Raw genomic sequence first — 6,000 nt, 5'->3', positions numbered from 1 at the left:
GTTGCAGCAACCAACATGTGTCTGTGTGTAGATGGACATGGCACACTGTTACGCACAACAGGCCACATGTGGTATCGGATGTGAGGTGCGTATGTATGCATGGGACACGAAGTAGCGTAACAAGGACATGTCTGCATCCTCTCAATGTATGTGTGGTGAGTCATGACATGTACACCTTATTGGCAAGGTGTGTGGGCTGTCCTAGTGTAATGGCATGTGACCTGTGGCTCTAGTGTTCCGCTACCTGTCTCTGCAATCGACATCCTACTTCTGCTGATGTGTTGATGTATGTCACTCCTGTGTTGCGTCTGGCTGTTCACTTACACTGGGACACAGCTAATCCAATGCCATGGCATGTGGAGGTTCACAATCTCCGTGTGTAGCTGGGTCCTGGTAGGAGTGTCACCTGGCAGCCATACGTGTCCAGGGCATGTGGCACATACCTGACTCCGTATGTAGCATATGTGTATTGACAGATTAACATGTGCTCAGTACAAATAAATTGTTGTTGTAGTGCACTCACTCTTCCTTGTCACTTCCAAATTACTGCAGAGCGCCGCCTCTTCCCCGACCAATTCCGGACTTGGCTGACATGCGGGAGAATGACTGTATATGCTGCTACCGCTTCCCCCAACCGTTGATTGAGGAGTTGACGGCAAGGCTGGCACCACACCTGCAACCGCTGCACAGGTATCCTACGGCACTGACACCCAAGCTGAAGGTAATGGCAGCCCTACATTTTCTTGCCACGGGTACCTTTCAATATACCATAGCTCATGTTGGTGGCATGTCCCAGAGCATGTTCAGCCGTGTGCTGCATGATTTCTTAGAGGCCATGTTGCTTCGCCTGGATGAGTTCATCCATTTCCCAACTCCTGAACTGTTGACTGGGGTCAAGCGTGGATTCTATGCCCTGGGAGGGATGCCCCAAGTCATTGGGTCCATAGATGGGACACATGTGGCATTGGTACCACCACAGGCGCAGGAGGTAGCGTACAGGGATCGCAAACACTACCACTCCATCAATGCCCTTGTGGTGTGTCTGTCCAACAAGGTGATTTCACATGTCTGTGCTCATTTTCTAGGATCAGCACACGATGCCTACATCATGAGGCTTAGCAGGGTGCCTGAAATGATGACGCAGCTGTGCAACGAACGAGCATGTGTTGTTGGTGGGTACACTCTGTCTGTACTGTATTTTGCGTAGACTTCCAGCACGACCGCTTCTCCTGTCCTACTTATGTCCATGTGGTTTCCATGTAGGGGACGCTGGCTATCCCAACATGCCATGGCTGATCACACCTCTCCGCAACCCCAGCACGCCGGCCCAGCTCTGCTACAATACCGCCCATGGCCGGACAAGGCGAGTGATAGAGAGGACATTTGGCCTCCTGACGAGCTGATTCAGATGCCTCCACAAGACCGGCGGCGCCCTCCCATATGCCCCGGCGAAGGTCTGCAAAATCTTCATGGTCTGCTGCATGCTGCACAACATGGCAGTTGAGAAAGCTGTGCCACTCATCCTGGATCAAGATGATCAGGACCATCCACCCGTGGAGGACGAAGGGCTTGGCAATGGAGCTAGTGATGTGGAGGATGTGGTTCCACAAGAGGACATTCGGAGTCGGCTCATACGCGACTTCTTTTCTTAGTGGTGAGTACCAGTGTCTGAGTGTGCACGCATTGGTCCCCGTGTGGCATGTGTTGCGATGTGTGTGTCCATCTGCATGTATGCCACGTGAGTCAGAGGTGTGTGTGGATGTGTCACTGGAGTGATGGTGCCAGTGATGAGTGTATTTCCCTAGTCATAATTGTGACCTAGCATGTTGGCATCCTTACATGTGTCGAGTACATGCACATGCAAGTGGCTGTGCTTTTTGTGGCTGACTTCTTGTGTGTCTCTCATCCCCAGGTACTTGCGCATGCCGTCTGCTGGTTGCATTGTTGTGGCACTGCTATTCCCCATGGACACGTCATCGTGTGCTGACTCAGCGTTACACGCACGGACAAGTTTAGAAGTCTCCTTAGGGTAAGGGATGCATTGGGGTGTATTGGGTGTGGCAGTTGTTTACGATGTGTGCACACTGCCCCTGTCGATGTTTGGTTCCTCTGCAGACATGTCGCATCACCATGGGACACATGACATGTAGCTGGGTACACCTGAATAGATGGTCAGACTTGTTGACAGTCATCTGTGATGGGATAGTGGATTGTGATGATGGCATCAATGTGTGTAACACTGCCCTCGGACACATACGGTTTGCATTGGCTTGACATGGTGTGGGACTTCCACATCAGAGGATCAATGGTGTATGGCAGCCTCTCCGTGAGCAGCAGGGGGTGTTTAGCTGTTAGCCGACACTTGTGTGCCAGTTCCATGGCTATCACGCATTTGTGCTGCAGAAGGGGGGTTCCAGTGTTGGACCCACATGTTACTCCACATGACCTGTGTATGTGTACTCCGAGTTGCCTCTGCATTCCCGAATACATGAATAATAAAGGTGTCCCTATGCCTCCAAGGTGCCTATTCTCAGTCAATGCTGGTGTGTTGCCACGGTGCATACGGCATGTCTGGCATGGTTTTCCCTGATAGTGGCTATGTGTCTATGTGTCGAGTAGCAAGATGCAAGCTGTTTGTGTGGGATTAGACTGTGTATTGTGCATGATGTCCATGACTGTGTGGGTATTGTGACATGTGCCATCCTCATGCATCCAACGTTGGCCAGGCCACCATTCTCTGCATCCACCTGACTCAAGCTTGCAGGACATGGTTCTGCCACCTGTCCACACATACCTGAGTGCCCCCAGGACACTCCACATGATCCCTGACCTCTGCGCATGGCTGTCGCAGTACTCAATATGTCTGTCGGCACGGTTGTGCGGCCACCCCCTCAGCTGGTTGGGCTCATCACGGGTGTGTATGGTGCTCCATGTCTGTGTTGCCTAATACATTGTGACCCATGTGTGTCCCGTGCCAGACTCAGGCCCCAGGGTGTGGATGGTTGAAGTCATATGAGAACTCAGGCATTGTTAGACTTTACAAGACACATGTAAGGTAATAATGCAAAATGTAGGCATCATCTCTTTATCGTGTAACTTTTTATTTTTGTTGGGGTACGTGGGGGGGGGTATGACATGAGGGGCTTTCCGGGTGTGTGGAATCCAAAGTTCACTAGGGGAGTTGGTGTCCTTGCCATTCGAAATCCTCAGAGTCCATGCCACAGTCTTTGTCAACATTGGTCAGACAGTGACCATCAAGTCCATGTGGCAGAGAATGTCTTTTGCTGATGTGCTGCTGTTGGTCCAGTGGGCCAGGTGCCAGGCCAGGTGTCCTGGGAGATGGTGCTGTTGCGCCGACCCTCACGGTCTTTTCTGTGGACGACCCGCCCTCCTGCGGGGACCCTCAGAAGCAGGCCTTGACGATGTTTGGGATGCTCCGTCGGATGTCTCCTCCTCCTCCTGATCCCTCCCTGTGGGTGGTGATGTTCTACGCCTGGTGGCACAGGGAGGGTTGCCCATGTTGTCGGCTATCCGACGGAGTGTACGGTGAATTCCCGTGAACACCGTCACGAGCTCAGCCTGTCTGTCCTCCCTCCGCCCTTGGTGTCGCAGTAGACAGGCATGTTGCTTCGCATGTTGCTGGGCCTGCTGGGTCTTGATCTCCTCGAGGATGGACACAACCTGGGCCATGCCGTCCTCCACTCCCACCACCCCTGCCCACTTGCACCTGGCTTGCCCTTGTGGGCACATCGGGTCTCCGGGACCCCTGAGGGGGTGGCATGGGCGTTGTCGCCTGCCTCCTCCTGGGTGCCCGGTACACCGTGTCCCTCCTGGCCAGCCTGGCTGCATTGTGGTGGTGGGGCAGGGATCCTGGGTGTCTCCTGGGATGTGGCAGGAGTGGGGGTGGTGGTTGGCCCAGTTGTACCTGACGCAGGTGCTGCAGGTGGTTGGACACCAGAGGGGCCAGGTTGGTCGGGGTCGTCCACAGAGTGGTGAGAGTCGTCGCTGCCGGTGGGTCTGTCATCCCGCCGAGCCGGGTCCTGTGAGTCTTCCCCCCCAGTGTTGGGGGGTGATCCACGACGTTGACCTGTGTGTGAGAGAGACAATGTTAATTTTGTTCCATGCAACATCCATGTTTCATTCGTTTCTAAGTTGGCACATTTCCTCTGGGAATTTGGATATGTCTTGCATTCCACTCACAGTGCACTTGTGCATGGGTATGTCCCTTGGCCACGGCTTTTGAGACTTTACCTATGTGTGGCACAGTCTTACTTGCTGTGTCAATTGTCACTGCAGTCAGCAGTGGAGTGAGCAGGTGTGGCGAGCCATGCATTGGCGCCTTCCGTGTTGCACTGTACGTGGGCACATGGAGTTGTTCCACACACTTATATAATGCAGGTAGCTGGCGTTGTGCTTGTGCACAGGTTGAGACATGGCCCAGTGTTTTGCCATGGAGAAGAGAGGGGGATTCAGGCACTGCCCACCCTTGTCTACATGCATGCAGTCCACCTGCTGACGAGCAGACATTCCCACACCCCCCAAGGCTGAATTGGTCTCCCTGTGTGTCCCTTTCTCACTCCCTCTCTGTCCCCCTCTCCCTCCCTCCCTGTGTCAGCCTCCTCCCTCTGTCCGTCTCCCTGTGTCTCCCTCCCTCTCTCTCCCCCTCTCCCTCCCTCTGTGTGTCACCCTCTGTCACCTCAGCCCAGCTTCCTAGGCACACACTGTTTGCAGATCTTTGAATGGCCCTTGGCTTGTTCATGTGAGTTTGTTTCTGATCTCCAGGCACCCATTGGGTGTAGTGTCTGTGTCTGCGCTGCTGCTGTGGTGGTGTGTGCTGCCACTCTTTCACAGTGTTTGCTGTTCATTAGCTGCTGTCATGTACAAAAACGTGCCGTCACCCCCATGTCTTAATGCAAGGCGTCCGCCATTTGCTGGCAAGTCTTTCATGTGTGGGGACACACTGTTTGTCTGGCTGTGACCTAGGCCATATGGGCAGAGGGCATTGTTGTCTGCTTCTGAGTTGCACTATGTGATTTTTGGGGCCCACACTCCCGCCATCCGGCTTACCGTGTCTTGTGTTGGTGTTTTCTGTGGCCTGTGACTTGGCATTGTCCAGCTGGGTGCATGGGGCATGGTGGCGCCAGTGGCATGTGTGTGTTCATGGAGTGTGGTTGAGTCATGCGATAGCTTGGGGTGGTTGCGTGCCTGATTGTGAGTTTGGTTGTGGATGACGTTCCCCCCATGTGAGGTGAGTTGTTTGTGTACTCACCCGGGTCTCGGAGTCCTTCTAATCCGTCCACTGACACCACCGGCAGTATGGCCATCACCCTCTCCTCCCAGGGATGGTATTGTACGGGTCTGCGGGGCGGCCCTCCTCCAGTGATGTTGGCCTGGTTGTGGTCATCGGTCATTTTGGCTCAGACTCTCCTCCACAGATCGTACCACCTGGCTTGGCATTCATGCCTGGTCCTTCTGGTGGCCGCAACAGCATTCACAGCATCGACAATCCTCTGCCACATGGCTGTTTTTTCGGACATGCAGGTCTGTCTGACCAATGTTCCAAAGAGGTGTGGCTCGACTCTGAGGATTTCGTCGACAAGGACCTCCAACTCTTGGCTAGTGAACTTTGGATTCTTGTTAGTGGGCATGGTGAGGGGTGTGGGTGTGGATGGTTGTGGGGGGTGTGGGTGTGGATGGTTGTGGGTGTGGTTGTGCAGGTGTGTGTGTGAATGTGATGAGGGGGTGTTTGTGAAGGTGGGTGTGTGAAGGTGTGCAAGTGTAAGGTGTAGTAAAGGTTCAAGTATGGTGCTGTAGGTTGTCTGTGGGGTCTGGCAGCAGTGAGTCTGTTGCAAAGGCTCATGGTTTGTGTCTGTGGGCCCTTTTTATTGGTTCATTGGTGGGTGTGGCTGTGTTTGAACTTTGGGTGGGTGTGTTATAAGGAGTGGTTGTGTTTTGGGCCTCTGTTTGGGATTTTGGCAGTTGCAGGTCAGTGAATGTGTT

Source organism: Triturus cristatus, chromosome 2_2, assembly GCF_964204655.1.
Source record: "Triturus cristatus chromosome 2_2, aTriCri1.1, whole genome shotgun sequence".
Classification (NCBI taxonomy): domain Eukaryota; kingdom Metazoa; phylum Chordata; class Amphibia; order Caudata; family Salamandridae; genus Triturus; species Triturus cristatus.
Note: the sequence above shows the minus strand (reverse complement) of the source record.